The sequence below is a fragment of the Mauremys reevesii genome, linkage group 12, assembly GCF_016161935.1.
Source record: "Mauremys reevesii isolate NIE-2019 linkage group 12, ASM1616193v1, whole genome shotgun sequence".
NCBI lineage: Eukaryota > Metazoa > Chordata > Testudines > Geoemydidae > Mauremys > Mauremys reevesii.
This window is the reverse complement of record NC_052634.1, coordinates 37,368,786-37,386,759: the sequence shown is the minus strand read 5'-3', so window position 1 is coordinate 37,386,759 and position 17,974 is coordinate 37,368,786. Positions and strand designations below refer to the sequence as shown.

General features: G+C 51.8%; 5 non-coding genes across 5 annotated transcripts; 3 read left to right on the top strand and 2 right to left on the bottom strand.

Annotated features, from left to right (window-relative positions):
* Positions 1 to 85: 85 nt before the first annotated feature.
* TRNAV-AAC lies at positions 86 to 158 on the bottom strand. Its single transcript has one exon. It is a non-coding gene; the product is annotated as a tRNA-Val (tRNA).
* Positions 159 to 1,506: 1,348 nt separating this feature from the next.
* Positions 1,507 to 1,622, bottom strand: LOC120376039. Its single transcript, XR_005586964.1, has one exon. It is a non-coding gene; the product is annotated as a U5 spliceosomal RNA (small nuclear RNA).
* Positions 1,623 to 5,297: 3,675 nt separating this feature from the next.
* Positions 5,298 to 5,461, top strand: LOC120376249. The gene has a single exon (XR_005587152.1). It is a non-coding gene; the product is annotated as a U1 spliceosomal RNA (small nuclear RNA).
* A 10,601-nt stretch (positions 5,462 to 16,062) lies between these two features.
* On the top strand, positions 16,063 to 16,136 carry TRNAN-GUU. Its single transcript has one exon. It is a non-coding gene; the product is annotated as a tRNA-Asn (tRNA).
* Positions 16,137 to 17,723: 1,587 nt separating this feature from the next.
* TRNAN-GUU lies at positions 17,724 to 17,797 on the top strand. The gene has a single exon. It is a non-coding gene; the product is annotated as a tRNA-Asn (tRNA).
* The last annotated feature ends 177 nt before the right edge of the window (positions 17,798 to 17,974 follow it).

Sequence of the window (17,974 nt, the reverse complement as noted above, 5' to 3'; positions counted from 1 at the left end):
AAGCAGGGGAAGTATAACAGACCTTTTGAGCATAGAAATCACTGCTACTCCTACAACAGCAGGAACTGGGAAAATTAAGCCAGCATGTTTCTGCCTGGTTTTGAACCAGGGACCTTTTGCGTGTTAAGCAAACGTGATAACCACTACACTACAGAAACTCTGTCACAGGGCTCTGCCCCTCCCTTCATAAGTACATAAGAATGGCCATACTGGGTCAGACCAAAGGTCTATCCAACCCCGCGTCATATCTGGCAACAGTGGCCAAATGCCAGGTGCCCCAGAGGGACTGAACCTAACAGGTAATGAGTAAGTGATCTCTCTCCTGTCATCCATCTCCACTCTCTGACAAACAGAGGCTAGGGACACCATTCCTTACCCATCCTCACTAATAGCCATTCATGGACTTAACCTCCATTAATTTATCAGCAAAAAGAACAAGGAGTACTTGTGGCACCTTAGACGTTTTGCAGCATGAGCTTTCGTGGGTGAAATGACTCCAGTGGAAGACTTCGAAGCAAGAACCCTTAACACACAATTCTGTTCAAAGACAGAGAAGTCTTGCAGATGCCTTCCTCTCCCTGGTTTCCCCTCTATACTCCTAATTTCCATAAAGCCACCCACTGACCTGGACTACCAATCTCTCACTGTTAACTCTTACAGCAAAACAGGGCAAAGAAAGCCTATTCAAGCGCTATTCCGCAGCCCCGAGGCTCTTTTCTGCTCCTTCACGCAGAACTAGCTCAAACAGACAGTCAATTGCATCAAAGCAATTCCTCACCATTTGGGGCATTGGTGCCCCTTAGTCCCTCTGAGGTGATCGGCTGGTTCCTTCTGGCCTGAAACGCCAGGAATCTGACTCAAAGGGCCACAACCTTCCTCTTCTTCTGCTCCTATGAACCAGCCCTCATCTGGGCAAAACGTTGACCGTTTCCTAAGTTAAAACACTGGTGTTTTCCCAACAGGAAAGGGATGGACAATTTCTCTTCTGTGGGAAGACGAGGGATACCATGCAATCACCTTCTGGGAGGTATATTAAGGAGGGCGGCGGAAGAACCCTCACGGACTAGACTAAGAAAGCAGCTCTTGAACTGACCTTCCAACAATGACAAACTCAAATCTGCAAGAGCAGCCTTTCAACTCAGGGGCCCAATAATAAGCTGTTACCAATAACTAACCCAAGAGTTACCAATGACTCCAAACCAGACACTCTTAGGACAAACCAAATGTTAACACAAACAACAGCACATTTATTTGCTGCTCTTCCACCGTGATACTCTCCTCCACCATTCCTGCTAAAAATATACAAAACTAAAGAACCAGCGGAATACACATCACAAAACAGTCCCTGGCTAGCTAGGAAGCCATCTCACTGGCACAAGAAGCTTAAAGAAAAAAAAAACCCCAAAATCATTTGCAGAGCTCTGAGCTTTTTTCATACTATAGAAAAACTTCAGCCAGTGACACCAGTTCAGGGAGCACTCTTCTGTTTTTCTCACTGCAGGCAACAGCCTTGCCAAAGCAAAGCCTTAAAAAATTGGATACAAACTCATAAACATTCCTCTCCATGGAAATCTTTAGTAAAAGGCAAAAGATTTATACAAACTGAAGAGAAAGCAGAGTATGGAGAACAGACGGCAGAGGCGCTGCTGGAGCAACCGCCTACGCTCCCAAAAGTCAGGGTGACTATTCTCCCAGCCCGCTACACCGCTAGCTTTCAGAGGAAATGGAATTGAACCGATTGGCAGCCCGAGTTGGATCATCGAAACCGGGGACACAGGGAGCAAAACCAGCCCCTCGACCAGGGACTCGCTTCGCTGCACGCAATGCACTGTGGCTATGCAAATAAGATGCTCCGGCCGTCTCTGGCGCTCAAAGGAGTCTTTTCTCCGGGCTGCCTCTGCTCCTTCCCCGGCTGGGCGGAGATTGGGATGGGGCAGCTGCTCTCCTGAGACAGTCCCGCTGATGCCCAGGCGTATGGAGGACGGAGCCCGGACGAGAAGCCAGAGGGCACTTGGCCCACAGCTAAAACCCGGAGCAAACGCACACACTTTGCAAAGTAACAGGAGCCGGGATCTTGCACATGAGATTCTATCTGCCGGCCGGGGTGCGACCCCGTGTTGTACCTGCCGCTTGGTCTGCCTCTGCTGCAAAGTAGCTCGCCTCGCTCAGATCCTTGGGGTTCGCTGAGCTGCAGCTCACCTTGATACACGGGAACAGCTTCAAATCATGGAATATCAGGGTTGGAAGGGACCTCAGGAGGTCATCTAGTCCAACCCAATCCCCAACTAAATCATCCCAGCCAGGGCTTTGTCAAGGCTGACCTTAAAAACCTCTCAGGAAGGAGATTCCACCACCTCCCTAGGGAACCCATTCCAGTGCTTCACCACCCTCCTAGTGGAAAAGGGTTTTCCTAAGATCCTACCTAAACCTTCCCCACCGCAACTTGGGACCATTGCTCCTCGTTCTGTCATCTGGTGCCACTGAGAACAGTCTAGATCCATCCTCTTTGGAACCCCCTTTCAGGTAGTTGAAAGCAGCGATCAACTCCCCCCTCATTCTTCTCTTCTGCAGACTAAACAATCCCAGTTCCCTCAGCCTCTCCTCATAAATCATGTCTTCCAGCCCCCTAATCACTTTTGTTGCCCTATGCTGGACTCTTTTCAGTTTTTCCACATCCTTCTTGCAGTGTGGGGCCCAAAACCGGACACGGTACTCCAGATGAGGCCTCACCAACGTCGAAGAGAAGGGAACGACCACATCCCTCGATCTGCTGGCAATGCCCCTACGTATACAGTCCAAAATGCCGTTAGCCTTCTTGGCAACAAGGGCACGCTGTCGACTCCTATCCAGCTTCTCGTCCACTGTAACCCCTAGGTCCTTTTCTGCAGAACTGCTGCCTAGCCATTCGGTCCCTAGTCTGGAGCAGTGCACGGGATTCTTCCGTCCTAAGTGCAGGACCGGGCACTTGTCCTTGTTGAACCTCATCAGGTTTCTTTCAGCCCAATCCTCCAATTTGTCTAGGTCCCTCTGTAGCCTAGCCGTACCCTCCAGCGTATCGACCGCTCCTCCCAGTTTAGCGTCATCTGCAAACTTGCTGAGAGTGCAGTCCACACCATCCTCCAGATCCTTAACGAAGATATTGTACACAACCGGCCCCAGGACTGAGCCTTGGGGCACGCGCCGCTTGAGACCGGCTGCCAATTAGACGTGGAGCCATTGATCACTACCCGTTGAGCCCGAGGACCTAGCCAGCTTATAGTCCACCTTATAGTCCATTCATCCAGCCCAAACTTCTTGAACTTGCCGACAAGAATACTGTGGAGACCGTATCAAAAACTTTGCTAAAGTCAAGGAAGAACACATCCATTGCTTTTCCCTCATCCACAGACCCAGTTCTCTCCTCACAGAAGGCAATTAGGTTAGTCAGGCGTGACTTGCCCTTGCTGAATCCATGCTGACCGCTCCTGATCACTTGCCTCTCCTCTAAGTGCTTCAGAATTGATTCCTTGAGGACCTGCTCCATGATTTTTCCAGGGACTGAGGTGAGGCTGACTGGCCTGTAGTTCTCCGGATCCTCCTTCTTCCTTCCCTCTTTTAAAAATGGGCACTATATTAGCCTTTTCCCAGTCATTTGGGACCTCCCCCAATGGCCATGAATTTTCAAAGATAATGACCAGTGGCTCTGCAATCACACCCGTCAACTCCTTTAGCACCCTCGGATGCAGCGCATCCGGCCCCATGGATTTGTGCTCATCCAGCTTTTCTAAATAGTCCCGAAGCACTTCTTTCTCCACAGAGGGCTGGTCACCTCCTCTCCATGCTGTGCTGCCCAGAGCAGCAGTCTGGGAGCTGATTTTGTTCGTGAAGACAAAATCACGAAGGAGGGTGGGGAAGCATTGAGTACATTAGCTTTTTCCACATCCTCTGTCACAAGGTCGCCTCCCTCATTATGTAAGGGGCCCACACTTTCCTTGACTTTCTTCTTGTTGCTAACATCCCTGAAGAAACCCTTCTTGTTGTTACTCTTAACATCTCTTGCTAGCTGCAACTCCAAGCGTGAGTTGCCCTTCCTGATTTCACTCCTGCGTGCCTGAGCAATATTTTTATACTCCTCCCTGGTCATTTGTCCAATCTTCCACTTCTTCAAACGGCGCTGCCTGCCAGTGCACTCAGCCTCACTTGGCAGGTAACAAAGGGATCGAGTGGCCGTCCAGTTTCTGGAGAGTGGCTGACAACACCCGACCTTCTGCCCTGAGGAGAAACTGACGTGAGACAAGGCAGGAGGTCATTCTTGTATTGGACCAACTTCCGGTGGGGAGAGCGAGAGAAGCGAAATGCAAGCTGCACTCTTTCCCCAGCAGCAGGTGGGCCACGTCGTCTCCGATGGCCTGGCTTCCCGGGACGGGACCGCTACAACTTAGATAATTTTTTACCTCAAGGTTCCCAAGACACAGACAAGGTTTTCATCTCGAGGCCAAAAGACCAAAAACATCAAGACACTTGATCACAGCCTTGGATAGGCCAAGATTTAAAAGTTTATTAGAAAATATTTGAAAATGAACGATACAGAGAGTTAAAACGTCAGATATTGGTCATCGGGGGTGACATACAGAGTATAGGGCAATTTTAGTTTTAAATGTTTATTAGAAAATGTTTAAGAATAGATAATACAGAGAGTTTGTAACATCAGTTACTGGTCATCAGGGGTGACATACAGAGTATAGGGGGATGCTAGTACTTTGGTATTGGACAGCACATACCTTTTATACAGTGTGCAATGTCCCCAATGTGGGGTATACTGTGGGTGAGTTCAAGATACCTTCAGCAAGCAGTGAGGGTACATCACTCATACAACAGTTAAAGACAGTCGTAGGTATAAATAAGCAAGCCAGGTAATGGGGATAGAATGACCCTCACATGGCAAAGTTAAGGTCTGTCGCACTCGATCTGAGCACTACACCCCATCTGAGCTCAAAGAGCTGAGCACGCAAGAGCGGCGGCCCGGGCGGGCAGGGGGAGGGGCCCGAGCGGAGGGGCGGAGCCGCGTGAGCAGGTATGCAGATCTGTGTGCGAGCAGAGAATCGTGGGAGCGGACGCAGGCTGCCAGGCAGGGCCCGACTTTGGCACCGGGAGCTCGGGGTGGGGAAGGGACGGTCTCCGGGGGCCGCGTCGGGGCAGCTGTTGGCAGTGGGGGCCGGTGTGGGCGAGGCCGTCGGTGGGGGGGGCGCGGCGGTCCGCCCCGTGTGTTATAAGTGAGGGGCGAGCGAGGGCGGGCGGCGGCCGGGCAGTAGGAACTCATACTTACTTGGCAGGGGAGATGCCATGATCATGAAGGTGGTTTTCCTAGGGTGAGGCTCATCCATTGCACTGCAGGTGTGTTGACCCCTGCGATTTCCCCAAATGCGGGGAACTCGACTGCATAATTTGTGGTAGTGGGGGACTGCATTCACGTTCTCCCCTGGTGATTGGTTTGAACAACAGACAACCAATAGTGGGTTGTTTAGGTTTAGTACACTGCAAAGCAGATTCTCAGGAAAACAGCTGTTATTCTGGGTCTTTGGGAGTGCTCTTTTCCACAGGCCCTGTACTTCTAGGTATTTTTGTCACACGTTCCTCCTTGTAAGCAAAGCTCAGCTCTGAAACTTTACTTGGGTTTCTCTGTGTTTTTGGCTTTCCCTAGTCTTTTGCAGCTGATCTGCTCTCTAGTCTGCTTTTGGGGGGCTTGGATCGGTGCCTTCCTTGGCTCTAAGGAGAGCTGCCTACCTGCCTGCTCTGCTTCTTTCCCTGCTTGTAGCTTCTTGCCTGGCCCTTCTTCTCGGGCTCTTCCTCTTTTGACGGGAGGACGGCCTGTCCAAAATGCCTGTCCCACCCGGTCTCCTCGTCCAACAGGCAGCCTCGCCCCCTGCCCTGGGGCCGCTTTGGCTTTCGCTGTCTGTTCCTGTCTCTTGGTGGCCCCCCTGTCTGTGCTACGGAGACTAGGTTGTCACAATCCCATGCTGGAGGAGGGCTTTCCGTCCCTTTAGGCCCACCCACCGCCTCCCCAAATGCCCTTAGCTACGCTGGGGGTTAGGGTAGGCGTGGCCGCGTCGCCCAGGAGCGGGTTTTCCCTTTTGCACACCTCTGACGGACGGAGCTGTTTTGACTTAACTGTTCAGCACGCACCGACCCTCAGGCCTGGTCTGCACGGGGAACGTAAATCGGCGCGGCTACATCAGTCCGCGCCTTGGTCGGAAGAATTCTTCCGTCGACCTAGCTCCCGCCTTTCGGGGAGGTGGATGGCCGGCACCAACGAGGAAAACCCTCTCCAGGACCCTTCTCCGGGAACAGTGTCCTTCGGTTGGGGAGATTATGCTGCTTTAAAAAAGAGAAATTGTTTAACTGCCTTTCTCTGAGACAAGGTTGACTTTGTATTGCTTCCCTCGTGGCTCCTTGTAGCAGTTGTGTTCTGAAATCTTTAGGGTTTGACTTCATTTATGATGAAATCTTGCTGTAACTTTATTCTAATTTTGAATGAGTAACTAGACCTGAGCTGTTTGGTGTGTTAGTGGAGGATTGTTTAAAAACCTGGGATTCCACTTTCTGCAGCCTTTCCATTACATTTCCTCTGAAAGCCCACCAAAAGCCTCCACTTCCCACATAACTCTCTCAAACCTGCAGTCATCAGGCATACAGAAGATGCTTACAGTTTCACTCCATACGAGTCCAGTTCCTTGCTGTTTCCTGTCTAACCACTGCACACATATGGTATCCCCTCCCTACCCGGAGCTGCTTCCTGGCTTTTGCGCCCAGGACAGGAAAACGAGAATGGAGAGGTAAGCTGTGCAGGGAACTCTTCCTCAGCTCGCACTCCACTCCCCAAGGGCCTTTCGAGGTCTTCTACGGACTTCAGGTTTAATTTGATTTCCAAGGTTTATGGGCTCATTAATTAGCCATCTCTCCTAATGCAGGGATCCCACGGGTCAGACCAAAGAGCGATGGCCCAAAAGAGCTAAGAAACAGAAATAAAGCTGAGCGCTAGGTGTTACATTCAAATGAGCATCCAGAAGCTGACTGTGCCCTGGCATGTTCAACGCTGCCGAAAAGAAGGAGCTCGTCAGGTCCCTCTGCCAAATCTGGTGGCTAGTCGGTCTGCTGGGAAATAAGGAAAAGGAAATGAATAAAGGAGTCAGGCAATAACAAGGAAATGAAAAGGTTTGTCGAACGGGTTCTGTCTGATTTACCGTCTTCCCAGCTACCCGTCCAAGTTAAAGACCTAGCCCAGTATCCTGTCTGCTGACAGCGGCCAATGCCAGGTGCCCCAGAGGGAATGAACAGAACAGGGAATCAAGTGCTCCATCCCCTGTCGCCCATGCCCAGCTCCTGGCAAACCGGGATACCTAGCTAGGGATACCATTGGCGAAGCGCCATAGATAGACCTATCCTCCATGAATTTATCTAGTGCTTTTTTGAACCCTGTTACAGTCTTGGCCTTCGCGACATCGTCTGGCAAAGAGTTCCACAGGTTGACTGTGTGGTGCGTGAAGAAAGACTTCCTTTTGTTTGTTATAAAGCTGCTGCCTATTAATTTCATTTGGTGACCCCTAGTTCGTGTGTTATGAGAAGGAGTAAATAACTCTTCCTTATTTACTTGCTCCACGCCGGTCATGGTTTTATAGACCTCCCTCGTATCCCCCTTTAGTCGTCTCTTTTCCAAGATGAAAAGTCCCAATCTTATGAATCTCTTCTTAGACGGAAGCTGGTCCATATCCCCTCATCATCTTTGTTGTCTGTTTCTGACTCTTTCCCATTCCCATATATCTTTTTTGAGGTTGGGGCGACCGCATCAGCACGCAGTATTCAAGATGTGGGCGTACCATGGATTGATATTGAGGCGATATGATAGTTTCTGTCTTATTACCGGTCCCTTTCTTAATGATTCCCAAAGCTCCGCTGCACATTCAGTGGATTTTTTTCAGAGAACTATCCACAACGACTTCCAGATCTCTTTCTCGAGTGGTAACAGCTAATTTAGACCCCATCGTTTTATAGGGATAGTTGGGATTATGTTTGCCAATGTGCATTACTTTGCACTTATGAGCACCGACGTTCATCTGCCATTCGGTTGTCCCGTCACCCAGTTTTGTGAGATCTCTTTGTGGCTCTTGGCAGTCTGCCTGGGACTTAACTCTCTTGAGCAATTTTGTATCATCTGCAAATTTTGCCACCTCACTGTTTAGCCCTTTCCCCAGGTCATTTATGAATAAGTTGAACAGTACTGCTCCCAGTACAGACACCTGGGGATAAGAGAGGGAAGATCCTCTTCTGAACCTGGCAGACCAGGTGCCAGCTCATGCCAAGGCCCCTAGGCCTTACTGAAAAGTGACAAACGCATGGCTGGAAACTAGTCTTGCTCACCTGTTTGTTAGTGTTGTTAAAACAGGCATTAGCTTTATAAAAAAACATGTTTAGAGTTTATGACAAGCTTCAGAGGGGTAGCCGTGTTAGTCTGGTTCTGTAGAAGCAGCAAAGAATCCTGTGGCACCTTATAGACTAACAGATGTTTTGCAGCATGAGCTTTCGTGGGTGAATACCCACTTCTTCGGATGACAAGCTTGTGAGTTGCTTCATGCATTATTCTCACTTATAATAGCCGTAGCCCATGTTGTAAGGTGATAGATTTATACGATCTGAAGAGAAACCAGAGTATATAAGCATTGGCACTAAACCCCGCCACCAATCAGGAGAGAAGCATTACCAAGTGTGAAATGCCAGTTTACCAGAAGAGGTTTCATCTCCTTTCCAACAAGAGAAGGCCCTGACTGAGACCAGAACTGGGGTGGGCGGGGCACATGACTTTTGCAGGACATGCACCACCTTTGTAACTAACCTTTGCTATCTCACTTCGTATCACCACACACAGAGCACCTTTTTACCTCTAAGGACCAAAATACACTGTGAAAAAAATCTAACAGCATAAACTTATGATGAGGAACTGCAACACCAACAACAATTTTAAAAGATTTAAAACTGTCTCTGTTTTTCCACACCAGGACCAGCACACACAAAGCCACCACTGCTGCCAACAAAAATCTATTTTCATCACCCGCCATGTTTTGCTGTTAGGAACCCATACCCCATATTGGTGAGTACTTTCAAGACGAGGATGACGCTCTCAGGCCTCAAATGCCAGGTACAGTTACTCTGTCCTTGATCCAAGATCAACAGGAAAATACACTGGATTACTCCTGCCCCAATAACAAAGAGACTGGGGATCCCACAGCAACTGAAATGGCCATTTGGACAAGCAATGCCATCATGCAATCCGGGGTGGGTGTAACCATGCAAATGACATCAGCCCCAAAAGGCCTTGACAACAGATCACCAACAGATGGCAGGGTAGACTTCATACTGACCCTGTTTCAACTAGATTGTGGTAATTAGTGTTTGTCAATAGTACAGACGCCATGGTGGACTCTAGGCTCTGCTTGAGGGATCCTGGCACAGGGGCTGGGGGAAGAAAGGATTGCAGATTCTGACCTGAGCTCTGGAGAGGAGGTAATAATGGAAGGGGGCATTATTGACTCCTTTTTTTCTCAGGGTTCCCTGGGCTGGAGTTCTACATTCCACAGGACCAAATGAGAGGGTGATGCCATGTTGTTAATGATAACCAGTGCTACAGGTGAGGTTTGAACTCACAATCTCAGCATAGCTCCTTTCAGTACTGCATGCTAACCAGCTGTGCCACTGTCACTCAGTGTTTTCTGAGACCCCTAGGCTGATAAAGCCAAGGTGACCCCAAAACATTCTCAGTGGGGTTGAGAGCAGGTAGCGACAAGTGTTGGTACTTGGTGGGGTGGATTCTTCTTAAGGGTTCCAGGCCCCATTTCACCCTTTTGTTCTTCCCTGTGTAATAACAGAGCTGGTTAAGACTCAATGGAGAGTCTTGCTACAGACCAACAGATCTGAAATCACTGATAACCAGCTCTAAGTACTAGTCCTGCTTTGGGACAGTGTCTCTCATGCAACAAACTGCCCAGTCTGCGCTAGCAGGGAGGCTCCCTCACTAACAGCTGAAATCAGGGAGAGCTGTGTGAAGCGCAGGGACCCAGGGGTGCCTGAACAGGGGGGAACAACACCCCAGGACTTTTAAAAATGGGAGGGCTCTGCCTTACCACTTTGTAATGACAGTAAGGGCTAATGATGGGGGGAGGGGCCGGAGACCAGTGAGCGGGAGGAGGGGTCGTGGGGGATGACGCAGCAAAGGAGTGGGGCCTTGGGGAGAAGGGGTGGGGTAGGGGCGTGGCCTCGAGTGGAAGGGGTGGGGCTACTGTTTGGGCTCTGGTGGCCGCTACTTTTAGGCAGGGCCACCCTGGGGGGGCAAGTGGGGCAATTTGCCCAAGGCCCCGGGCCCCGCAGGGGCCCCACAAACTCTGGCCAAGAATCCCTTCCCTGGTAGCACTCCGGGTCTTCAGATGCACTTCTGTGGTGGGTCCTTCAGTGCTGCCAAAGACGCAGACCGAGTGAAGGACCTGCTGCTACTGAAGACTCAGACGCCACCCAGTGAGTACAAGAGCCGCAGCAGGTGGCGCCTTTTTTTATGTCCGCTCCCCCGCTTTGCCCCAGAGCCCCGAATCCTCTGGGCGGCCCTGCTTTTAGGGAGCCTGTTCCGCTCCTGGTGGGACCACAAGACATCCCAGAGCAGAGAGGGTGGCCAGCAGAGCAGTGACGGGGGGAACGGCAAGTGACCGGCAATGTGGCCAGACAGCGGAGGGAGAAAGGGGCTTTCCCCCCAGGAGGTGAGAGGTGAACTCTGGGTTTTCATTGACCCAGGACAGCAGCTGTCGGTGAGGTGCAGTGAAGGGAGGGGCACATCCACAGAGCTTCTGGGGTCTTGATTTAAGAGCCCGAGGCCAAAGGCCACTGCCCAGTGCACTGTGGGTGGGTGTTTTGCTCATAGTGTTGTGTTATGAATCCTGATTGTGGTGTTTTCCCAAGTTAATACAAGGTGATTTTCCTCCTTTTTATTAAAGTTTCTTTTCTGCACTCAGTGGTTGTGAGTGGGGAAAGTATCATCTCTTAGAGGCACCCAGTGGCCAGGGTTAGTTTCCCCAGGTTACTGGGTGGGGGCTTAGGCACATTGTGTGTTGTATTGTTGAAGAGGAGCCCCAAGCACCCAAACCGGGCCTTGTAACTTCAACCTTCAGAGTAAGAGCCAGAGGTGCTGCCAGCTGAGCTAGCCAGGCCGCCTAAACGTATTAACCCCTTTCACCGCAAGAGCAAACACTGGGTACTTCTGTGCTTCTCAGCAGCTGGGAAAAAGCCTCTTGGTGGAAATAACTCCTGCCCCACTGCCAAAAGGAGCCCCTTGAGTGGGAACGGTCAGAGGCCTCCACCTGCTTTCCAACCACCTTGTGATGCTGGCCGCAGACCGAATGCTGGTCTGTGAGTGGCCTTCAGTGGGGGGTTGGCATGGCAGGGAGCAGGTTGGCCGGGTGTCTTTGTGGCTGTCTGCTGGCCGCGCATAGGCATGCTCCTGCCTTCCTCTTGCCCTGCCCTTGGTTGCTCTGTGGCTTTTAAGCCTTCCCTTGGAGCTGTCAGCACCAGCTGCCTCTGCTGCAGGTGCCCAGAGGAGGAGAGGTGCTGGGCTCCAGCCTGGGACTCTTCCTCCCTCCTGCCTAGACCTGACTATGAAGCCTGGCCCTGGAACTCCTTCCTTTAAATGCCATGTGGGCAAGAGGAAAAGTGTGGCAGCTGCAGGGACCAAAGTTGAGGACTTCAGGTGAAGCAGTGAGAAACAACCATATGGTCAAAGCACAGGACTCTCTAGCCAGACTGTTAAGTTCTAGGACCCCAACCTATAGCCGCCAGCCCATTGAACCAGCCAGACCAAATACCTATCTCCAGTGGCCATCAGTCACCCAGCAGGAGGGAAAAAATTCACTCTAGTTCACCCTGAGAGAGGGTAGCCAAGCACATTGAGCTCCAGGGTTTTGCAGCAAGCTAACATATCTCCAGCAGGTCCTACTGAGATTTGAACTCAGATTCCAGGATTCAGAGTCCTGAGTGCTGCCCATTACACCATGGGACCTGCTGCTGTTTCATTTTCTAGACCCCTGTGACTCTCAGCTGGCTGGTTTGCACTCTGCACTTATTGCTTCCCACCAGCGGCTTCCTCTCGCAGGACTCTCTCTCCTCCTCCAGCGACTGTGGTCCTGCTCTACCAGATCTCTGGGTCCTGCCCTGAGTCCCTGCATCCCCCTGCTTTGTCTCCATTCCCTGCAGGCCACAAAAATGTCAGGGGAGGCCACCCCTCCCTTCACTCAGTGCTCCCGCTCATATCAGCCAGCTGCAGCCTAATCTCCTGGAACTCGGGCAACTGTCGCTTGATCCGGTCGTACAGTCACACGCTGACTGGCTCCCCTGCCTGGATGCTCTTGTGGAAATCCCACAGGCGACGCTGCAGGACTTGGCACCATTGGTTTCTTAAATGTTGTGGTGTTTGCCCGACTGCCACAACAAAGCCGCCAACTCCTCCCTCACCGACTCCCACCAATCCCCCTCTGATGCTTTTCCGTTCTGCCAACACCACCAGGCCTCCCCCTCTGCTCCTTTATCTTGCAAGCTCTGGATGTTCAGCTTCCAATATCCTCTGCCGTGGGTCAGGGAATTGAAATCCTGATCAACACCAAACAGTCTAGAGGAAGGGAGCCAGTTCCTTCATAGAACTTTCCTTTCACGCCTTAACTGGGGACCATACACACTAATATAGCCATAACCAGTGCTACAGAGCACAAAGCCAACCTTTAATGCCCTCCCTGGTTGGAGCTCCAGCACCTTCTGTACTCGCACCATGAATGTAAAGAACAAGACTCCAACCCCATCATTCTTCACTGGCCTGGAGGACCAGAGAGATGGGCCCTTCCACCAATCACCCTCTGCCCATCAAGCTACCCTAGACTTGTTAATGTGCATTTCCTGAACACCCACCATGTCCAAGCCCAGCTGCTCCAAGGCAATGAACATCAAGTGCCTCCTCCTGGGCCCCCAAATCCCTTCCACCTTCCAAATGGCCATTTTCACAGATGCCCCTTCCAGGGCACTGCCCTTGCTCAGCTGCACAGAGGACTTTTCATCCCCAATCCCTGCCCAGCACCATCTCTGGCACCATTCCTGAGGGCCACCCTGCCTCACTCTCTTCCTGCCATATTGGGTCCACCAATAACTCATGTAGGAGAGACAGCTCCCATCCCTCATTGGAAAAGGTGAGGCCAGCAGCACACAGTTTTTTTTTCCTATTGCAGAGCCCAAGCTCAGAGACTCACCTTGGAGTGCAGGCACCCCTGTGCTCCCAGAAGACAAACCACCATTGTACAAAAAGGGATGAAAGGACCTGCTGAAATCTGGGATTGAACAAACAACCCTTAGATCTCCAGCCCAATACACTCCCAACTGAGCTACTTTGGCAGCTATGTAGGAGCATTTTGGCCTGTTGCTTCTCTTTCCGGGAGTTTTTTGCAGCAGTTGCACACAAAAAGGACGTCATTGTGAGTGGCCCATGAAGACAAGACTCACTTTTGCCTGCCTTGCTCAGCTTGACTTGACTTGCTGCCTCACCCAGTTCCTGCCCTAGTGCCCGGGTTGACCTGGTGGTGGAAGGGGACTGGGGGCCAGTGGCACAGGGAGGAAGTTGAGCTGGACCCAGAGCTAGACTACACCCTGGCAGCAAGAGTCTGGCCACCACTTGCCGCCCCACCCTATTGTCCTGGCTTCCCCCACTGGGCATCATTTCGGGAGGGAAGTGGAGCTTCTGCCTCCCTTCCCCAATTTTCACACCGCAGAGGAGTGCGAACAGGAAAATGAATGGCTGCTCCACACCCCCACCGGAGGAACCTGACGCCCTTAACTGTGGGGAGTAAGAAGGGGACAGGCTCCTGTGGGGAGCCTGTCCCCGAGGAGCTGGAACAGCAGCTGCCGCCTCCCCCTCGGCTCCAGGCTGTGAGAAATGCTCATTGCCTGGCTGCATGGGCGGATACTGCTCCGTGCTCTGGAGAGCGTCTGTATTGCTCTGTCAAGCCCCCGTCTTCACTGAGCCAGTCTGGTAAGGTCCCAAGTGCCCCCTCCGGCCTGGCAGCTGAGAGTCTGTGCAGACATCAGCCCCCCTGCCAGCCCCACAGGCAGCAGCAGCACCAGCCCCCCAGCACCACAGGGGCACTCAATGCACTTCCTGTGGGAAATGGCTCCCATGGAGTCGCTGACTTGGCTCCTTTTGCACTCTAGAGAGGAGCAGAACCAGGGCTATGGCTGATCTATAGGTCACCAGGTGAGTAGCAGACGGTTCAGGTGCTGAGAGTTTGCCTGACCCCTCAGGGACACCGTGTGAGGTGGTGTCCCAGGGATCTCTATGAAAGGAGCAGAACAAGATTTACTTGGGGTGGGGAGAGGGTGAGAGTGTCTCAGGGGTTGTACAGAGGTATTGTCCCGGTGAGAGACTGGCTAAAACACAGGCCTCGTTGTGAGCAAGATTCCAACCTGCGCAGGGGAACCCTATTGGATTTTGACTCCAACGCCTTAATCACTCAGCCATCAGCACAGTAATGCCCTAATGCCAGAGAATCACAATGCCCAGGTGTGAAGTCATCTGAACTACAGAATTCCCACAGCAAACCTGGCTCCCAAAGCACAGGGGGGATTTGGGGTTCATTCTCTTTGCTTAGCCATGTGCAGTCACACAGCAGGATGCGGCTGGTGGGACAGGGATACTGAATGCTCAAGGGTCAGACCTAGGAAGGTTGAAGCTTCATAAGCTTCTTGCCCTGCAGACAGCCTGCTCAGAGAAAGGAAACTCCCGCAGAATCCGGACTGGCTGTGTATAGCGCACTTCCACCGCATTGCCCAGTGCCCCAGCGACAAGCCAGAGCTGTGGTCTGGGAGTGAGAGGCACAGGCAGAGCGCTGACTGGTAGCTCAGGGCTGGGATAGCAGGGGCTGCGGGCAGGGAGTCAGGGGCACCGGCAGAGCATTTAATTGAACTGATTTAAATCTCAGGTTTGATCATTCCTGGGACTGGACCTGGCTAGGACTCTCGGGCATCACTGAAGTGTTCTTGAAATCAGGTTCCAGCTTTGTCTGGCCCCCTCCTTTTCTGAGCTGGGCTGCAGCCCCTGACGCAGCCGCCCGCCCGCCTGACGCGGACAGCGGGCCCAGCAGAGGCCCCAGCAGGGACCAGGCGGCACTTCGGCAAGGGCCCCTGGTGGGGCTGGCAGCCGGGCTCTCAGCGCCGAAGAGCCCGGGCTGGCCAGGGGAGTGCACCGGGCCAGGCAGGCAGGCAGCGGGAGGGGCCTGACTGGAGGGCCAGAGGCACGTGAGCATGTGTGCGAGCAGAGCATTGTGGGAGAGGAAGCAGGGGTAATCAAGTGTATTTTCCTGTTTAGTTTGCATCAAGGACAGAGTAACTGTACCTGGCATTTGAGGCCTGAGAGCTTAACCCTCGCCTGAAAAGTACTCACCATTAAGGGGTCTGGGTTCCAAACGGCAAAAAGTTGTGGGAGATAGAAATGAATGTATGTTTTGTTCTTACATTTGCTATTCCAGGTGTGGAAAGACAGAGGCAATTTTAAATTTTTTAGAATTGTTGTTAGTGCTGCAGTGTTAAAATCACTTGCCCTAAGCTTATGCCATGTGATCTCTTTCATGGTATATTTTGGCCCTGAGAGGTAAAAGGCTGCTCTGGGGGTAGTGTTATGGAGTGAGGTAGCAAATGTTGGTTGCAGAGATGGTGCGTCTGCCACAAAAGTTGTCCCCCCTCCCCGCTCTAGTCCCAGAGTCCAGGATTTGCAGAAACCCACCCACTAACCTGTAACTAACAATCTCGCTCTGCTAACTCTTCCAGCAAAAAAGGCCAAAGAAAGTGTATGCGAGCGCTGTACCACAGCCCCGGTGCTCTTTTCGGTTCCTTCCCACAGAACTTTCGCTCCATAACAGTCCAGTTCCTTCCTGTTGCTTGGCTAACCACTGCATGCATGTGCTATACCGTACCCTGAGCTGATTCCGGGCTTTTGGGCTCAATACAGCCTTGCCCCTCCATGTCTCTGTGGCGCAATGGGTCAGCGCGTTCGGCTGTTAACCGAAAGGATGGTGGTTCGAGCCCACCCAGGGACGACGCTAAGCCCGAGGTGCCAGGGAGCTCCTTGGCAGGCTGCCACCTAGCTGCCACTATCCGGATTAGTGCCTTACACGCCCTCGCTCTGGCAGGCAGATGCGCAGGCTACTAGGCAGCTGCCCTGGTCACAGGATTTTACAGATAGCTTCTACAGGGTAAAAAGGATCTATTTGGGGTTTGGACCCCATTGGGAGCTGGGTAGCTGAGTGCCAGAGACAGGAGCACTTCTTAAACTGTTTTCAGTTGCGCTTGTGGGGGACGAGGTTCAGCCTTGGATCCGTGTCTGCAGCAGGCAAGCACCTCTGGCACAATCGCCCCCCGCCATATTAGCAGAGTAAAACGCGGAGCGAACGCACACGCCTTGCAAAGGAAGAGGAGCCGGGATCTCGAACAAAAGTCAGCATTTTATTAAGATGAAGTTCAAAGAAAAAAAAAGTGTACGGGACAGAGTTTCGGCATAGAAGTTGCTGGTGCTCAGGGAACAACGTACAGCTTACCCAAGGGGTGCAAAGTTCGGTTTAAAATGGGTTGGCGTAAGGAATACATAATCTGCAATAGCCCTGACTGGGGGTAAAAGGTTAACGTACAGCCACTGAGTTAGGAGGGTATGTTGTCCATATGAGGGCTACGTTCGGGTGTGGAGTATAACGGCGATTCTGATGAGGATGGATTGACCAGCGTTAGGTGAGTTTTAACGTTCGGTGTTTGGGAATCTTTGCCACAATCTAGTTGAAGCAGGGTCAGTATGAAGTCAACCCTGCCATCTGTTGGTGATCTGTCGTCAAGGCCTTTTGGGGCTGATGTCATTTGCATGGTAACACCCACCCCGGATTGCATGATGGGAGTGCTTGTCCAAACGGTCATTTCAGCTGTTGCGGGATCCCCAGTCTCTTTGTTATTGGGGCAGGAGTAATCCAGTGTATTTTTCTGTTGATTTTGGATCAAGGACAGAGTAACTGTACCTGGCATTTGAGGCCTGAGAGCGTCACCCTCGCCTGAAAAGTACTCACCATTAAGGGGTATGGGTTCCTAACGGCAGCGCATGTTGGGAGGTAGAAATGGATGTTTGTTGGTCTCTTGCAGGTGCTGTTGATGTCCTTTCTGCTGTCCCTGGTGTGGAAAAACAGAGGCAGAGGTGGTTTTGAATCTCTTCAAATTGTTGTTAGTGCTGCAGTTGCTCGCCCTAAGCTTATGCTGTTAGATCTCTTTCACGGTGTATTTTGGCCCTGAGAGGTAAAAGGTGTGTTGTTAGGGAGTGAGGTAGCAAACGTTAGTTGCAGAGGTGGTGCATGTGCCACAGAAGTTGTGTGGCCCCTGTCCAAGAGTCCAGGATTTGCATAAACCCACCCACTGACCTGTGACTAACAATCTTGCTCTGCTAACTTTTCCAGCAAAACAGGCCAAAGAAAGTGTATGCGAGCGCTGTACCACAGCCCCGGTGCTCTTTTCGGTTCCTTCCCACAGAACTTTCCTTCCATAGCAGTCCAGTTCCTTGCTGTTGCTTGGCTAACCACTGCATGCATGTGCTATACCGTACCCTGAGCTGATTCCGGGCTTTTGTGCTCAATACAGCCTTGCCCCTCCATGTCTCTGTGGCGCAATGGGTCAGCGCGTTCGGCTGTTAACCGAAAGGATGGTGGTTCGAGCCCACCCAGGGACGACGCTAAGCCCGTGCTACTTCCTTGCTTCCCCGAGGCCTGTGGGGGGAGCCTCAAAGGTCCCATTTTGCTGCCTCTTGGTCTCAGTGCTTTCAGCTGGTGGTCCAAAGAGCAGGCTGGATGCCATTCAGAAACCCATCTGCCAGCAGCCGTGCCGGAGGCTCAGGCTTAATCCTCAA